Genomic DNA, 18,294 nt, shown 5'->3' on the forward strand with positions numbered 1-18,294 from the left:
AGATTGAAAGTGAATTTAAGTTAAAAATGTCACCATTTTGTCAGTGCACTGTATCAGTGCCATCAGATGACATTGAAAATGGTGTGAAAGGGCAAAGCCAAGGAAGGCCTGTCTACAGGCAACACTGCAAAGAAGGACTGTTTTTCAATGGGCATCAAATGTTAAATCTATATTAGAACTAAGAGTAATGTAACTGTCAGTGATGCCGATGAAAACAAAGGTCTTCCTGCGTCAGAAATGTTGTTAAGAACCCAAAGGAGTCATGACGGCTAACAAACAAACCAAAATAACTTGACCCAAACCTGCAGAGACGCTGAGAAAATTGGACCAGATGAGAGCGATTCTGAAAGAAGCTGTGGTTGATTAGACCACAGGTAGTTAGAAAAAAAAAAAAAAAAAAAAAAGCATCTCCTTGTTTTAAAGTGCAGCACCATGCGTTTCAGATTGTTTTCAGTTCCTGTCGGGACAAGGTGGATCCAATCATTACTTTTGCTTTCCCGAAGAGGGATGAAAAGAAATCACGTGCAACCTTTGTTGCCCAAAACCCTACATCAAATGACTGTTTTGCATGATTTCATAAGATTTGATTTAGAAGATTTTGTCATTCTGCACACAAATGTTTGGCTCTCTAAACATACAAACTCTTTGCAGAGTTGCAATGTGAGGTAAAGATGCTGTTAGTCCTTGTTCTTTAAAGTTGTGACTTACTGCACAAGTTTGACGGATCAGTTTGTTGATACACTAAAGCTAACGTAGTCGTCCTGAGCTGTGTTAAGTTCTAGCATTACCTAACAGAGCACCGACAGCTGACGTTTTATGCGTGCGTGCAAGAGAACAAACGTGTACAGGGGTGCATTTTGCAGACATGTGCTCCTATGACTGTGATTCTTTTCACACATTTAGACATATATAAAATGTCGGCCTGGGTCCAGGGTTAGGGTTAGGAGTAGGAGTAGCAGTCTTACTGAGTTTGTAGACATTTTATGTGCTACTGTTACATGTGGCCAAAGCCAGAGTAAGCAAAACGCAAAAAACAGGTAGAAACGAGAGAAAAGGATGAGCAACATAAACAAACAAGCAAACTGAGGCCGTCTATTTTTTGTTTTTATGAAAAGGACTGAGAACTCAGACACATTGCCTAAATAAAAGTAACAATACATACTCCATTACAGGTAAAAGTCCTTGACTCAAAATCCTAGTTAAGTATAAGTATGTATTTTATCAGCAAAATATACTCCAAGTATCAAAATAGTGTCCAGTAGAAAGAGCCCCTGTCTACAATACTTCCTCTTAAAGTTTGTGGATTAAAAGTAAAAAGTATGTGCCATAAAATGGATCTATTGAAGTGTATACGTTCAAGACACAACTCAAAATTGTACTGAAGTACAGTACTTGAGTAAATGTACTTGATGGCAGCTCCAACACTATCACAGTTGGTGCTACCCCCAACAGCGCTCCTGTCTCAAGAAAGTTTGGACCAATAAAATGCGAACTTGGTCTTTCAGAGGGAACAGCACAGAGGTCATATAGCGTAGCGCAAAGTTACTTTAGATAATATGAATGGCTGAGGTGCTGCTTGTGGAGATCAGCAGAGAGAGGCCCAGCAGAGTCTGGTCAGCACCTTGGACAGTTCCCACGGTGACACCACCAGCCTGTTTCCTTCAGCCAGCGCTTATCCTCACTGCTGGTTTTGATTTGGTCATTTTGTGTTGTTGGTCTACTTTTCAGCAGTGAAAGTTGTCTCATTTGAGGCATTTTGAGACTACAGCTGAAGCCATTGTTGTTGTGTTACAGGTTACAGGTGTTGTTTACAGCATGGATCTATTAAGGAGTTTGCTCTGCTCTGCAGTAATACAGCAGACCGATCTTCTCAGTAAGTACAGTTCTCTCTCTCTCTCTCTCTCTCTGTGTGTGTGTGTCTCTGTCTCTCTGTCTCTCTGTCTCTGTCTCTACATCCACATCCACAGCAATTGATCATGTTATATTAGCTTATCTGTTGGTACATGTCAGCTTGCATCTTTTCAGACTGTCCTAGTTTTGGGGGACTGGAGGACTCTCTTCTTCTGAGGGCGAATTATTCTAAAACCTCAATGGTCCAAAAATAGTCAGAATTAGAGTTAGCTGGTTGGTTAGATGATAAGGGTTAGAAAAAGATGTCAGAGTTGACGCTAATCAGAGGCAGAGTGGGGGTGGGTGCACTTAATAACAGTGTATGGAAATAATGGTTCGTGGGAACAATGGCATGGTTCCCCGTTTTACTGCTGCTTCTTGTGGTTCTCAGTGGACTGTAAATGGATTTAGTTCATAAATCTGTTTCTTCCAAGAAGCGGTAACACTACAGACAGGGACACAAAATTAGGAATGCAAGATGCTTCATATTAACAGTAGTGCAACAGGTCACCACCACCGCTCACACACACACACACACACACACACACTCTTTTCAGCACAGGAGCATTGTGCCTTACCTCTTTAGATCCATCCTTCTTGCTCGCTGAAGCTTCTCACCGGCAGAAAGGAAAAACAAGCCAAAGAGAACCAATGAAGAGCAGACGAAAGCAAATTCTTCAAAGAACCCTTTTGCATTAACGTGGTCATTTCTTTGTTTGCCATTGAATTAGAAAAGGGAGAGAGTTCTCAGATACTTGTGTGTCTTGTCCTGTGCGGTGGCCTCTTCTGAAACAGAAGGCTTTACTTTTTGTGGATCAGCAGGCAGGTTTTTCTGGTGTTAAACCAATGTTATTGTTACATTCCCAGAAGGTAACATGAAGGTTTTGTCCAGTTAAAAAGTGTCACGCATGGCTAACACATGGTAAGGAACAAAGGGTTCTGCTTTTTGTGGATCAGTAGGCAAGTGTTTATTGACATCAAACCAACTTTACCGTTATATTTCCAGAACATTCAAGGAAGGTTATTTGAATATTGCCCCTCAATGTAGAAATACATTTGTGGGTACTTTTTCAGAACTTTCTGGTTTTTCACATATTTGGCAAACACACACACACACACACACAGTCTCGCTCTCAATCCCTCATCTGAGAGTAAACACGTCTTCATTTAGTGTAGGAGGCTGGATGCAGCACAGTCTCTGCTGTAATCTGCCTCCTCCTGACAATGTTCAATTCAGATGTATCTGAGAGGCAACACCAATCTGTTCTGTCATACATCAATTTCACAATCTATCAACCAGCCCTCTGCAGCAGCCTCTTTCTCTCTGTTTCTCTCTCCCACTCACCATTGGCTCTTATTCTCCCAATATCTTGCTCTCCTTCTCCTTGTCTCGATCACTTTCCTTCTCTCACCCTGTGTCTCTGTCAAGCTTGAGGTTTTTCTGAGGTCAGAATTTGATGCGCAAAAATCTTGTTGCCTCCAAAGCTTCCTAAAGCTAAAATGCAACACAATAAAACACAGAAACAGCAATAGTACAGTGCCTCTGTCGTGTGTGTGTGTGTGTGTACGTGTGTACTTGCAAATATGATCTTTGATTGCTATGAATACTTGCAGCTTTGGAACCAAACATTCTGGTCAGCATTGGCTTTGCTTACAATGTCAGCTGACACACAAGCTGTAGCCCGGCTTTGAAAAAGATGTGGGAATGTCAGGGCCTGGGTGGACAAAACACAACTCAATGAGTTTACGGGGGACCCGGGATATTGTTGCAGTCAAGGTGCGCTACAGCAGGCTATCATCTGCTGACGAGTCCACCTAACCGGTGAGATCATTCTTTTTTCTGCTGTGAGGATATTTTCCATTGAGGGCAGATACAGACCTCTTGTCCTCTTTGCTGCTTCAGTTGTGGATTACATTTTCTTCGTTCGGATACCTTTGCCGCAGAGTTTTTGGATGACTCTTTGTTTGCTCAAAGTGACTCTCTTTCTGCATGTAGAGTAGATTTCGCTCGAAGAGGAACAGAATGGGACCGTTAGAACTGTGCATGCTTTAACTGTGTGTAGATGGGAAGTGTTGAATGTATGCGTGGGTTTTAGTTCATACCGGGTGTGCATTCCTGCTCGTTCTGCCTCTCTGTCCCTCTTCAGCCACATTTCCACTTTCCCGGGCCCCCTCAGCACTATTTTCTACTTGTCTACCAGTAGTCGAGCTTCAGCACTTGGTTATCAGCTACTTGTGACTCAGTTGCTTACTTTTGATATACCTGCCAACACTGGGATCTGAAAATAAGGGCGCCCTGACCCAGGCCGTCCCACCACCCTCACCACTGTCCACACCCCCTTCACATTAAGACAAGGCCACACTCATTGAATCTAAAAATCCCCACAAGGAAACCGCTTGTTTTAAAATATCAGAGCAACAAGGACTGAGGTAACTAGTTCCTGCATTATGTGACTACAGTTAGGTGGTTACAATAAGATACCTGGATGAAAGTGAGATGCTGTGAACATCCCTGCATTATATAAATGAAAACACAAAAGATCATAAGTTCAGCACTTTTATTCATGCATTACTGGAAAGGTATATACACATCACCTACACATTATGCTTCACTTGTGATTTTGAGAGAGGCTACTACGGTGGCCAATAAGCACAAAAGGAGGAGTAGGAGAAACGTGCTGCAGCTTCAGAGACTGAATTCACAAATGCAATTCAAGGATAACCAGATTTCACCTGTTGATTCTGGTAAGAATTGTTATTTCTATAACTGACTGTTAGATCTTAACCATAGCCATTGACCCATCATCAACCAGATTTAGATTTCAACAGTGGTTTGGACAGACAAAAGGTGTCGTCCTTATTGGGAGGCATCAGATCAGAAAATGCTTCCGTGTGTGGCTTTGGAGGACAAACGATGCATTTTGTTGTTTAATTCTAAGGACTTGCTGGTTTATCCACTCCTCCTCTCCTCGCTGTGGCCGTGGCTCTCTGGGTTGAACACGGGAAGAAGAAATCAGACAAAAGCGAATTTCAGGGGACTAAAGGTGCATTTCCACATCTATATATAAATGATCCTGAAATAGTTTGTAAAGAACAAATGTTGAACATGACTAACATGCACAATCCCTTGTTGCTGACACTGGTTCATGCATGGCAGGAGGGCTCCAGCTGTTAACTGACTTTCTCTACCTGAGGAATAACACCTATGACAGAGTACACGTGAGAGCGACAAAAAGTGAGCTCACGAGCTTGAACGTGGCGGGGTGAGGAGAGGAGAGGAGGTGGTTGGAGATTCGTTAGTGTTTTCCACTCGTTCCATTAGTATCAGGCTGCTGGTGCTTTTACTTTTCCCTTCCGTCAGCTCGCACACACCAAAGCTTCAGAACTGTTTTTCTCTCTGTAGTTAACCACGTGTGAGAGCCTAATGAGCAGAGAAGGTGAGCAAGGTATCAGAATAACAAAAAGACAGAAGAGGGAGGACAGGCAAACAAGGCAGCGCTTATGTTCTATGCCAATGGCTTTAATGGGTTTATTGACTGTGACTGATAATGTCCCTCCTTCACCTGCCTTCCACTTCGGTCGAGCTGCTGAGCCGAAACACATGTGCACCGGACGAGGCGAGTGGCTTTTAGGGCTTGTCTTGATGTTTTCCTCTGGAGATCATTAATTAAATCCTAAATCTGGTTGGTTGGTTTCAGCTGCATTGTTTTACGCTGTGTGCGGTGTTTCTGAAAGTGTTTTGTTGTTGGACAGCGTTACCTACATTTTTGAGTGATTTCCAGTGGGTTTAATCCCTTTTATAAACTGCCAAACAGTCAAGTTTAAGCTTTTGCCATTAAAGTCGATCTTGGCTCTTTTGGTCTGAGATGAGAGTCTCAAACAGAAAATCTAAAATATTCATTTGCATTCACACAGCTGTGTTTGGTCTGATCATTTCTGGAACATTACCTCACTTGGTTGACACTCAACTGCAAAAACAGCCCGGCTTCATCTCCTGGTTTCCACTTCAGTTAGTTCTTTAAACTGTTGCGTAAAATAATGCAAAAATTATTGGACTGTTACAGTAGTGAACTTTCTTTTTCAAGGAAAGACACAAAACTCTTCAAATATATCCACTCTGTCAAACATTTTGTCTTATCTCACAATTAAAGGCTGTAATAGAGATACCAGGTGTCAAAATCTTCATTTACACAGATCAGACTCCAGTGTTCCTATTTCTCCTCTCCTCTTTCAGTTCCTCAGTGTTTTCTCCGGGTCCTTATTATCTCATATCCTGCCTGTCCCCTCTCAGGCCCTTACTACGACACAGCAGTTTGTCTGCTCCGTGCAGCTCAGAGTATTTGTAGCAGACTGCGATGACTTGAAGAGCTGCCACCTCATCCAAAGGCATTTCATCCCCTCTATGGTTCACTCATTTCGTTTAATGGCAAGTGAAATGCTGGCCAGTCCTCTTTCTGCGGTTATCACATCACGCTGTGGCATTTTTCCCTGGAGGTATGTGACCTTTATCAGGGAGCAGGGCCCAGTGTTGCTTCGGCTAACTACTTACCCTCTCCCAGGGAGCTCATTAGCCAGCCACACTCTCAATGGCCACTTTCTTGACACTTGGGCAATTAGGCTCTTTACAAATATCACCAATACCTGAGGACAGCCAGCAGCCTGGGACAGGCCAGGATGGCAGCACTGTGTGTGTGTGTGTATGTGTGTGTGTTGGTGTGTGGCAGAGGGAGGGGTGGGTGTCTAGATCATTGTGTGTGAATATGTCACGTCCTTTAGCTGTTGTGTGTTGTGTGTGCTGCTCCTGTGTCTTGATGGAGTTTGACGTCACAGATAGAAAGATTCGTATGTAAAAAGGAAATGTAGATCATGTGGACGCAGCAGGCAGAAAGCTGACGGTAACAAACAAAAACTAAAGGTTGTGCATACTCAAAACGAGCCAACCACATCTGAGGGCAAAAGTGTTTATGGCTGTTCTGAATAGTTACAAGGTGGAGTGAAAAGCCGGCTGTCATCGACAAATCAAAGCTCAAATAGAGATAATAGTGCACACTTTCAGACGGTCGCTCCTGGATGGCAGTCATAGTGTTGCTGAGTGACAAAAATAGTTGTGTAATGAATGAATTAAGAGCGCTAGAGAGAGAAAGTTAAACCTTGCTTACCTTTTCCTCCTCGTTTTAGCATGAAGTGGGCATGAATGGTAGTTGTCATTGCAATTGGCAAACAGAAGCTGTTGGACCACAACCAGCTCTGTTGGCGCTGCAGACGCCTTAACACTAACCAGGAGTAGCTTAACTTACTCTTACCTAATTGATAGAATAATACTAAAAATAAAAATCTGAATAAGAATAAAAACTAAAAAAAACTGACCTAAAGCAATAGTTTCTTTGTAATGCAGGCTCCTCATCGTGTCGTAGCACAGTGTAGTTGCTTTGGATTGCCCAGTAATGAAATATTGAGCACTTTCCATGATATCATACAAACATCATTCGAGGAAATAACTCATTGAGAATTCTGATTGTGAGCAACGGCTGAAACTAGAAAATGGGCAAGTATAACCTGCGGCCACGCTGTAATGGAAAGTATCATAACAAAATATTCTTTCTGTGTCTTTATGCAGTATCCTCTTCTGTTTTATGGTTTCCCTGACAAAGAGAAATGCCTTTCATTTCTTTACTGAAAGTGCTGAAAAGAATCAATGTGAAGGAAAAATAAAGAAACTGAGAACTCAGTAGTTTGGTTGGCACTTGATTGTAACACTGAAGTACAAAAAAGCTGAAGACAACCTACCTTTGATTTGCTTTCTCATTATCTCATCACTCAGCGGCGTTGACCTTGTTATTGCTAATCAGCAGTAACAAGTCCAACCTGTGCATGGACGTTCATAACTAGCTCTCATTAACCTGCAGCTTTAAAGGCAAGCGCCAACTGTTTGAATGTGATGTGTTCCAGCTCACTGTGTCGACCTGTCTAAAAAAAAGGACATCGAAAAAATATATATTGTTTGCACATATTAAACCCATGTTTACTGAAAATGATTTAGTCATGTTCAATATCTTCAATTATTATTTATTAAACTTATATACATACTTACATGTCTTTTATTATATTCAGTATATTCCGTTAGACTCTATTAAAGGTCCAGTGTCTAGGATTTAGTGGCATCTAGCAGCTAAGTTGCACATTGCAGCTAACCAAACATCCCTCGCCTCCATCCTCCTATAATGGGCACTAAAAAAGTGAATAATGTTTGGTTTCTCCACTCTGGCTCCTGTAGAAATACAACATAGAATACAATGCATTGCTGTAGATGAAACTACCAACATTATGCAAAGTAGATCAAATTAGCTCAACTATAAACATCTACAGTAGTAAACAGAACATACACATTAATGCAGCAGTAATATAAATCCAAAACCATCTTAATTCAAAATACTTTATTGATCCCTCAGGGAAATTGGGTAATATATAATAGTAAAACACTTGCTGACTGCACAATTAATATTTTTGGTTTTAATACTTTAAGTACAGTGTGCTGACAATACCAACAAGTGTTTACTTAAGTAAGGTTTTGAATGTGGGACTTTTACTTTCCAGTGTGTTCGTACTTCTTAAGCATACAATCAAAATAGATCTAAATATTTCTTCTACCACTTGTGTTAAGCACAGCTGCACCTAAATTAAATTACTTCTGATCATGATCAAATACAAAGTATAACAAAAACACTACAATTTTTATTGTTAGATTATGCACTAGTAAAAACATAATTATGATTATCATATTCCTTTTCTGTGTCCTCTCCATCAATGGAGGTTACATTATTATATACATATATACTATAACCTAATAAAACACACTAGACAGACTTAAAACATCTTGACAAATATATTAATCATACAACAGACAGTCTAAGTCCATGTGAGATGAACTAAGGGGCGTATCAAAAGCCTAGGTACTGCGTAACACACGGAGTCCACCATCAGTGCAATGGAGGGAGCAATAATGTCCGTAATCCTGTCCGGCTCAGCATCACACACACTGATGCTGGGGAGTGCGTTGCTCTCCAGCTCCATGACAACCTACCGCAGAGCTTGAAAGGTGGGCTTGACTTCAGGACGGTAGTTCATGCTCAAACAAAGAGCCGCAAACACAGTTCTCTGCAATCTTCCGGCTCCATTGCCCTTGAGGACAGACCCGATGTCCGCTGGTTGACGTGCATTATGTGCTTATTACATAATGTCTTTGGTTCATCTTAACCTGATTGAGGCTAGATAAGATATGTTTTAAAAAGAAATATAAAAGAATTGTGCATATGTGTAACTTGAACAATCCACCATATCGCTTCTTTCAATAAATGATGCAAAAAAAACCTAAACATCTCTATGACTCTTGATCATGTGAAACCAGGTCCAATGTGGATCCAGTTCTTGATACCAGTGCCACTGGTGACTACTACCAAGCAATTCAGAGGCTCCATTTGAAGCCGCTTAACATCAGCGTGGATATGATCAGAGGTTTGGTCTGACTGGCAGTTGTTTGGAGAAGTTGATGGCTCAATGGGCTGCAGCTCTTGACATGCACTTGCAATGTCTTTGAACTCGTCTGACAGTCATTGTAGGATGTCACCCAGCCTCTGTCTCAACTCCCATCTCCTCTGTCACTCACACTGGCTAGTGTAGACGGTCCAATTAATAAAAAACATCTTTAAAAAAATGACTCGCCGTGTTTTCTGATTTAAATAACCCAGATTCTTAATGAAAGCACAGAGAGGCAAATAAACCAAATCTATTCAGAGAGATCTCAAACAATATGAAAATGCAAAAAGTTACTCAACAGACGCAACCTCTGCAGGCACTGACGAGGTGATGCAAAGGCAGAGATGGACGGAGGAGGACGGATGAGGAGAGGGGAACTCCTCGAAGCAGCGTTGCGCTTCAAGGTGAACGTAGCACCCAGCCTGAGGCTGTGGCATCCTTCCTGAGACGACCGTCCCAGCCTGTAAATATTTACAGCTGATATGCACCTGCAGGGCATTTGTTTGTCATAGTGATTCTGATAAGCCAGCTGACCCTTGCAGGCGAGGAGAAGCACGGCCACTCTTCCCATCTCTCTCTCTCAATCACTGAAGCCCTTCTTGAGATTGCGATACACTGTGTGACCATCTCTTCAGCAAACAATCCTTAATCCCTTCACCTCATCTCCAGCCTGTTAATCCTGCACAGACGGAAAGGTTAGAGAACAAGGGGAGCGTGGACATGATGAAGAATACCTGCACACACTGAGAGCAGCTCGGCTGATGGTTCGCTCCACGCTCATTTGACTGGTGTCAGACTTGTTATACACTGTAGGTAATGGTGTCATGGAGATGCAAAGATTTAACAGATTTTTAAATCGGCTTTGCTTTGTAGTTAAACACACAGAGAGCAAGTGTTTTGTAGTGAGAGAGGAAGTGTGATCAAAGAGTGAGATGGGAGCCTTTATTAATCAAAACACAAATGCACCCTTGCATAGCTGCTAAACTAATGATCAAAAGACGATACACCTGAGCAGAAAACAAAGCCAGCATTTCCAAAATCACTGTCTTGCATTTCATGAGAATGTCTCCAGCCAGACAATGTTTAACCCTGAGGGAAGGCTAATCGAGATGGCCGTCTATTAATCCAGCGCACCCGGCTTCTGTCTTCTTACAGAGCTCCACATTTGATTTTAAAGCCTGTAAAAGGAAGAAATGAAGAAGTGTGGAGTCCTGTCAATTCCCCAAATCCTCTGAAGCAGAGGGATGGGTGCTGCTGCTTGTCTGTTGAGGGTCTCTCCTGCCCCCTGCTGGGTAAAAGGTAATTTTGGACCGAGCACCGACGGTTCCAGGAACGCATTATCGTGTTTTAACTTGAATTTTGTGGCACCCCGGGACTGAGAGCACCCGGGCCTGACAAACAATCAGAAACACTACATGAGATTTCTAGGTTTATATTTAAACCATGATAGAAAAACAAGGCTTTCCATGTAGCTTCGTGTCCACAGCCCCCTTCTTTTAGGAGCTGTGGAGAGAGTCGATGCCCAGAGAAAGAGGCAGACATGAGAGAAAAGGAGAAAACCGAGAGAGCTCTAACTGTATAACATCCTCTGTCCAGTTATTTGATCTGGGTAAAGCATTTTTTTTTCAAAGTCCATCTAACCTCCCTACAAACCAGCTCTGTTGATTAAAAGAATGGATTAGAAAAGGAATATAAACAGCCTCTCGGTCTTGGTATACTCCGCTATCCTCTCCCTTTCGCTCTCTCTCTCTCTCCTCCTGCCTCTTGCTTTGTCTTCATAGCCACGGGCGATGACTGAATAATTCTGTTTGAGATTTGTAAAAGTGAGGGAGAGAAAGACATCTTGACGAGCGGAATGTGAAAACAGTGATCGCTGAGAGGTGAGAAACGCATCTCGTCTGCCAGAGGTTGTGCCACAGATTCACAGCTGAGAGCTGGGACGTTATTTTGGCAGAATTTGAATGACGCACAGGAGAGTGAGCTGTGACATCTGTATTATAAGATTGGTGCTGTTCAGAAACGCGTGTTGGACATGTAGAAGATGTGTGTGTCAAAATATGGATGGCTCGGAAAAACTCAACAGTATTAAGCTAAACCCTAAATGTCGACATATTGAATATTGGGAGCAGACGAACAACAATTAAGGTTGTCTGAGAGCAAATCACAAGAGGAGCTAGTTGTGTTGAGAGGAGACGTTTTAATTCCACCTGTGGACACAACTGTTACTGTAGCACAAACATCAAAGGAGTAAAACTGAAACAAAGAACAACATGAACTGAAGCTTTAAGTGCTGAAGCATCGCATCACCCAACTGTTTTCTACCTTCAAAGGCATGCAAGAGTCAGGAAGCCGTCACATATGAGATGGGATGATGCAGAAAAGAGAGATTTGATATTGATCATATGACAAATTTACCTCCTTCACATTTCTTAAGCAACAAGTCCAGCTGCTAAACTTTCACACATTTGCCACAGTGCACATGGCACACATGTGACCTTAGAGAGACAATGAAGTGAACGTGTACCTACTCCCCGATTAACTGATCTAACTTGAGTTATAAAGCTTAAGATTTTAATTAAATCAACACTCAATGATCAGCATTTTTTCCCGGCAATTTATTCTATTTACGTCGCTTGTGGCAGGGTCCGCCATCACTGTGCAGCACTTGGATTCCCTTCAAATGCACAAGGGATTCAAAGGAAGCGATGCATGCATTTAATCCTGCATTCAATTCTGCCGTGTATTCCGAACACTGTGGCTATTTCACATTAAAACTGAACACAAGTTCAAGTGGAGAAACACGGGCTGGATTCTATTGTGAAACAGTCACAGGAATATTTTTCACCAAGCTCTGTGCTGACAGTGATCACTTAGTTAAATGTATTTGCAAAAAAAAAGACAGTTATTTTCTAAATTACCATGCACAACAGAACTCTAGGACCTGTGGTATCAAACCACATTTGCTGTTACCAACCAAAGCTATAAATCTGAAGTAGTTCAGACCTATCATCTCCCTGTCTGCTGTAGCTACTATAGATCAAACGACTGTAGATCGTCTGCACTGGCATGCTGTGATCATGTTATCGTGCAGTAATGAGCTCCTTTATTGCTCTGGACAATTTGAAAAGGAATTGAGATTCACTGGGGTAACTGATGAATGTGAAATGGTCTTGTGTAAATGTAATTGACTTTGCTGACTCACATGTGTGGGCGCTATTGCTAGTGGGGAATATTAGTGTGTGTGGATTTCCTTCCTTACTGTTTTCTCACTCACGGATGATTTCATTTTAACACCGGTTTGTATGCAAATAAGTGAATCATGGGCCACATCATTTCACTATAATTTAAAGTTTCTGCAGTTTTATTTAGATTCTGACACTTTCTCAACCCTTCGACCAGGGAACTGGCTCTCATATTAGATATCTATGTTAGCTGGCAAGGAGGTACCAATTGGGACAGGAACACAGCAATGAGCAGGTAAAAAGGACTCAAGCTTGTGGGTGGACAGATGGAGAATGAGTCTCATTTATTTTTTCTATTCAATTAATGTAGGCACTCTTTCAAAACCTGCCATCCTTGCTCTTGTAAGAATAGTGGATAGTGAGGTTGCCTTTCAGCTGGAACACCTGGGCAGAAGAGCCCATGTGAGCTTGCATTCGCATTGCTGAGGTGTTCAACAGCAAGATACTGATTCCCTTTCGGCAGCAGGGTGCTGTTCTGTTGCTGATTGCCCTGTGATCTCCTAGCAAGGGTCAAAAGAAAAGCAAGAATTTTCTCAGGGGACCGCTGAAGAAATGAGACATTTTTATTTGTAGCAGTAGCAAAGGAAGTTGTAGGCTAGTGACATTATCAGTATGACTGACTGTGTAGATGGGTGGAGGGATGAGATGGAGAGTCGGGGCAGATCCTCATTATTCCTCCACTCACCTCTGATCCCTTGTTATCCCAACACTCATCGCTCATCTGTCACCCTGGGGAATGAAAGGAATATCTTTCACATTTGCCTAATTCCCCCCAATGTGCCTCCCCGTGCACCTCAAGGCAATTCCTTTTTTTTTTTTTTTTTTTTTGTTGTTGCCTTGAAACATGGTCCTGTGGTCCTCTGTAGCTCAGGGGAAAGACTGTAGCGTAAATATTATCAGAGGAAGGGGCTTGATTCTCACTGTGATCAACCATGCTAACGATAAAAGTTACAGCATATCTAAATTACAGCATGACAGTATGGCCAAGTTTGTTTGGTGGGCAGTGAAGCTCTGAAGGTTTTTGTATCTTTACATACTTTTGTGGAACAAATTATTTGTGTTTCAGGCTAATAACTGTTAACAGCAGGATTTACTCACTCATACTTCCAGTCGATCAGTTTTGGTCCACGTCTTTCAAGTCGAAGACTTTTATACACAAGAAAAAAGTGTTAGCAGCATTGTTTGTGTTCCTATCTAAAAGAACATATCTATTACATGTTATGGCTGTGGACAAATACAGATGTCCTGTTTCCATCAATAGCCATCACTAACATGTTAAAACCTCATCCGCGGCTGAGTTGCGAGGTTTTCTTCTGCCAGCAGCTGAATCGTAATCAGCAGTGTTTCAACAAAAAACAGGAGCACTAAATGCTGCAATTATAGGGAACATCTGTTGGCTAAACCATTTGTGGTGCAATAGCTGAGGTGTGAGATCCTGCCAGAACCGCACTAATGTTGTCAAACACCTGCTGAAGGATTTGTTTATGTAACGTACCACTGATATGATTTGTTTGCTTACCAGTCCATAGAATAAACCATTGATGGACTGTATGAGCAAATACTTGGTGCATTAGTTATTACCAAAAACACAGGTTTTCCAGTCATAGCTTAGCAACCAGGCCTGTTAGTCCTGTTAAGCTTTGAATTTCTCCACATGCCAAAGTGTTATTTCCAAGATTATATTAGCTAACTGCATTTTTTTGGGGTTACTTTGGAAAATAATGTCCCCGCTGGTCCTGAGAAGTTGCACCTCTGCAACCCCAGTCAAACTCGTTATCTGAGCGCCATGTTCGCCAAACGCACTGGTCAGCCACATTCTTAAAGCCTTTTCTCTTGTCATGTTAATAGGAAAACACATGCTCTGCCATGCTTGTCTAAGTGTGTAAGCTTAGCAGCTAAACAGGATTATATTAGAATGAAATTGTAGAAATGTAAGATCAGACTCGTATGCAGGCCTACTACTATACTTCCTTTTCTCTCATTTCCATGATAATGTGCTGTCATCATGCTGCTCTCGGGAGGAAGTAGACAGACACGTTCACCCTCTTTGACATATACTGGCGCCAGACGCATTTTTTTGCGCTCCTGTGAAAACCTTGAACAGGAGGTTGTGGAGGGTTCACACTCTCCCCACAGGTCAGCCACCCACTGTATCGTCACCCTGACCAAGTAGTAGGAGTTGCTGGTGCAGCAAAAGGCCAACCGCATAAAAATGTGGAGAAAATGGGCTGCAGACACCAAAAATGTGGCCAGAAAAGTGAGTTTCATGGCTTATTTTGACATTGGGGAAGTACATTAAACAAGGTCTGAAAGCAGTCAAGGCCTGATGCAGATTAAAGAGTAGGATTTATCTGCAAAGACAAAATCACAAGGACATACAGTACAGATGGGTGGTCATGTGGAGCCACTGGTCCAAACAGCATCCGAGGTACTCCAACATACTGACGGTCAGACGGGCGTCGGGACAGGCAAAGTGAGCCTGGCTGTGAAATGAGCGGGATGCCCTTAAATGCAAATATGTGGTGTTAGATAAGTACATTTTAACACCATGTGGTTATGTAACACTTTTCACATTATCATGTGATAAAAATTTCACTGCAATATTTCAGTCTCACAGAGTTAATGTCAATAAGAAACATTAATAAAGGTCTGACACCGAAGTAGTGCAGCAAAACTTATTTAGCTTCCCCACCACAACGTTAAAGCTGCACAGCAAACATGTCATAACAAATTAGGAATTGGAACCTGAGTAGTCCAATTTTTGCTTTGTTGTCGGTTATGTCATCTGATTGAAGGGTTTGCTCGTCACCTTATTTCTGTCCATCGTAGAAGCTGCACCTTTCGAGTTGCCGCTCGCTTCACAAATTTTCCTGAGAGTGTTGGAGCAGCAGACTGGTCCTGTTTTTGAAGCAGGGTTTTTCCTCTGAGGTTCTTGTGCTGGATGAAGCTTTGTGTCACAGTCACAGTCAATACACACTGCTCTCCATCTCCATCATCGCAGCTCCACAGGGAAGAAGAAGAAGAAGAAGAGAGAGAGAGAGAGAGGCACTGTTTGTGCCTGCATGTGTGTGTTTGTATGAACGCTGCTGCCTCTGTACCAAAGACAGCTAAAAGCCTGCGTGCACGTTGTTTGTGTGTTTGTGAAAGGCTGCATGTTTGTCTCTCTGTACGTGTGTGTTTGCATGCTTGTGAATCTTTTGCATGTGGAGGAGTGTGTGTGTGTGTGTGTGTGTGTGTGTGTGAGTGCGTGCGAGCCTCCCAACCCTCTGCGGTATTCTCCTCCTCTCTAACCGTCATCCCTCTGTCTGCTATCTGTCCAAGCTTAAAGCGCCAGTTGTTTTCTGAGGGGCCTCAGGGAGGAAAAGAAACAACTGGGCGATTACACTTCTTCTTTTATCCTCACAAAGATGTTCTGCTCCTCCCTGTCTTGCTTTTCTTCCAGGAGGTCTTTGCTGTGAGGCTTTTCCCTTTCTGCCTTCCAGAGATTTTATTTATCCATGTGCCGTCTCTGTTTCTCTCTCCCACTTCCGCTTTCTCACTCTCTCTCTCTCTCTCTCTCTCTCCCTGTCAACTGATGATGTTGACTTTGCTTCACTTTGCCTCTCAGTAAAGACTTCTCTCTTTTCCCCTTTGTCTCTCTCTGTTCACTCCTCTTTTTAAATTCTTTCGAGCAGCTGAAAACATTCAGATTTGTTTCTGAGAGATTGTGTCTGCGAGGCTGCCTCATCTTATTTGACGCTCTGAAGCCGGCTGGAGATTGAGGCGGGCTTTAAGGGGCCTTCAGAGCTGCTTGCCGCAGGAATCTCCAACGTGCTCAGAAAAAGATACTCGCTGTTTATCTAACTGGCTGAGAGGATGGATACAGTATACAGCAGCACAGAAACAGACCAATTCAGTTTTTTGGAATCTGTATTTTTGTTTCATTGTGTATTTTTGTGCATATTGTGGTCTCCCACAGTATCCTCATCCACTCATGATGCCATCACTAGATAATTTAGTAAGGGTCTTCAATCGCACATAAGCGTGTGCAATCATATGTATTAATTCAGTTGAGAGAGCATGTGTGTGCAACTGAGTACCAGCATAGAATATGCATGTGTTGATCTCTTTCCTGCTCCTTCCTGCTCATCCTTGCTCATCAGTGAAGTTTACGTTTCAACTCTCTCTCTCTCTCGCTCTCTCTCTCTCTCTCTCTCTCTCTCATGCACACATACATGCAAACACACACACAGAGTTTAGCATTCGTCTTCCCTTTCCTGATTTACCCTGTTCATTACTATTCTACTCAGATTTTCCAACTGATGGCCTGCTGCGTTTTACATTTGGCTCAGATCATTCTGATTATGAATAAACAACATGGCCAATCACAGCACATCCATTTACATCAGAGTTTAATGTCATACACACACACATGCACACGCACACACAGCCACAAAGCCAGCGCCATCCTGCCTCTGCATCATGTTAGGGCTACACATGAATTCAACCATGTTTTTGTAAGAGACAAGCATGCACCACCGTTACTCTGGCTCTGATTTGAGTGTCATGGACCAAGTGTGTTACAATCTGTTCGAGGTGTTCAGTGCATAAAATATACTGAATCATCAGTGTCACTGACCAAATCAATTACTTTTGACAACAATTAATATAACAATAACAATCACCCTACCTGTCCCTTGCCTCTCACGTCTTGCTGTGTCTTGTGGCTTTTTTGAGCTGCTGGTGCCTTTAAGGTCAACGATGAGTGGACCAATCGCGATCAAGAGGTGCAGTTTCATGGCACATGCTGTACCCACTTTTTCAAATTGATAGCTTGAGATGCAGTGGAGTGGAGTGCTTTGGTACAAAACAGACAGCTCTGCACCATGTCCAGCCAGTGGCAGACCTCAGACACAGCACCTGAAGCAGATCAGGGAAACGGCTTTGACCTTTAAAGCCAGCAGCGTCACCAGGAAGAGTAACAACCAACCCGCCGTCTAATGACGTGTGACTTGATTTGTTATTTTTGTGCCGCAGAGATTATGGTTGTTAAAGCTGTCCCATGAAGTGCCGTATTGTATGCACGTGACCTGGACCGATCCACCATAAGCTCATCACGCTAATTAAAATGAATAGCTTGACGAATAAAAGAAAAATCACAGGACCCAGTCACAGCTGCTGCAGGTGTAAGGTGACACAGCGTCCTCGAGCAACAAATCCTGGATCTGCTCCACGAACAGTTAATGGGAGGCTGATTTTGTGGGTCCCTTGGCAGCGATAATGCACCCGTGAATTCACACCACAAAATAAGACGACACACAAACCAAATGACTTATGATTAGTGACAGGTGTTTTCGCTCGCTGTCCAGGGATTCGGCGCTGGCGACAGACTGTTTGGGCAACATTATTGAGGTCGTTTCACACTCAAGGAAAAACACCAAGCGTGTGTCTGGGGAAATGAGACGGAGGGAAACTTGTAAATGAGGGAATAGCTGAATATAGGGACTCATAGATGGACGGAGAGATTGTCTCACACACAAGACAATTTAAGAGCTTAACAAAAGCCTGTTTCTCACCGTCGGTGGCTCATGCGGCAGGCTTCTCGCAATCTTTTCACCTACTTTCTCTGTCTTGCCATCTCATATTTGCT

Source organism: Chelmon rostratus, chromosome 1 (assembly GCF_017976325.1).
Source record: "Chelmon rostratus isolate fCheRos1 chromosome 1, fCheRos1.pri, whole genome shotgun sequence".
Taxonomy (NCBI): Eukaryota; Metazoa; Chordata; class Actinopteri; order Chaetodontiformes; family Chaetodontidae; genus Chelmon; species Chelmon rostratus.